Consider the following 1,590-nt stretch of genomic DNA (forward strand, 5'->3'; position numbering starts at 1 on the left):
CCTTGCTTCCAGGCAGAATCTGTTCTGTGCTTTTCTCCAGTTGTATTGAAGAGTAGAAATAGTCAATTATAAGAAAGGCATAGCATTTTTGCTAGTTGAGATAAGGACAGTTATATAGAGAGATTCCTAGCATTGCTTTCATGTACAAATGTGTTACAACCCAGGTTGATTCATCTCTAACTGATGTTTACACTGGTTCCTGATCCCCTTCTTCTGTTGACCTCTATTGCTTTAATGTTTCTGTATTAATTCCTTTGGAGTGGGGACATCAAATGCTTTCATGTTTTTGGTTGTCTGTCTAACCCCATACCTCCCGTATATGTTCTCCACTTGTCATGTAACTGAAGTCCTACAACATTGCTGTACTGAAAGGCAAAATTTTCATTCAGAAAAACAATGGCAATTTATTATCTCATCAGTATTTGTATTTCAATTCCTTTGCCCAAGTAAAATTATCAACTATAAATATCTCATGTTCTTACCTGCACACCCATGTTTATTGTGGCACTATTCACAATAGCCAAGTTATGGAAACAGCCAAGATGCCCCACCACTGATGAATGGATTAAGAAAATGTGGTATCTATACACAATGGAATTTTATGCAGCCATGAAGAAGAACGAAATGTTATCATTTGCTGATAAATGTATGGAATTGGAGAACATCATTCTGAGTGAGGTTAGCCTGGCCCAAAAGACCAAAAATCGTATGTTCTCCCTCATATGTGGACATTAGATCAAGGGCAAACACAACAATGGGATTAGACTATGAGCACATGATAAAAGCGAGAGCACACAAGGAAGGGGTGAGGATAGGTAAGACACCTAAAAAACTAGCTAGCATTTGTTGTCCTTAACGCAGAGAAACTAAAGCAGATACCTTAAAAGCAACTGAGGCCAATAGGAAAAGGGGACCAGGTACTAGAGAAAAGGTTAGATCAAAAAGAATTAACCTGGAAGGTAATACCCATGCACAGGAAATCAATGTGAGTCAATGCCCTGTATAGCCATCCTTATCTCAACCAGCAAAAACCCTTGTCCCTTCCTGTTATTGCTTATACTCTCTCTACAACAAAATTAGAAATAAGGGCAAAATAGTTTCTGCTGGGTATTGAGGGGGGGAGAGGGAGGGGGCGGAGTGGGTGGTAAGGGAAGGGGTAGGGGCAGGGGGGAGAAATGAACCAAGCCTTGTATGCACATATGAATAATAAAAGAAAAAGGAAAAAATTAAAAATAATAAATAAATAAATAAATATCTCATGTTCTTAATTGTTATTATTAGTATTTTCTCATTGGCATGTGAACATGCTCATGTTTAAAGTTTTTCATTATCTCAAGATACAACAGGGTTTAAAAAACAACTATATTCTATCTGGATTTGATTCATTTCAATATTTGCAATAATAATTGTGAAATTATCCCTTTACTTGAGATAAACAAAAATATTGATTTTTATGTTTATGTATTTCTTTACTTTAGAATATTTAAATCATCAGAGTCCTTTTTGTGATTCAAATATGATGTAGACATCTTACTTCCTGCTTTGAGGTGAGAAATGGAAGGTAGCTGTCTTTTCAACATTGTATTTTGT

The sequence above is a fragment of the Castor canadensis genome, chromosome 12 (assembly GCF_047511655.1).
Source record: "Castor canadensis chromosome 12, mCasCan1.hap1v2, whole genome shotgun sequence".
Lineage (NCBI taxonomy): Eukaryota > Metazoa > Chordata > Mammalia > Rodentia > Castoridae > Castor > Castor canadensis.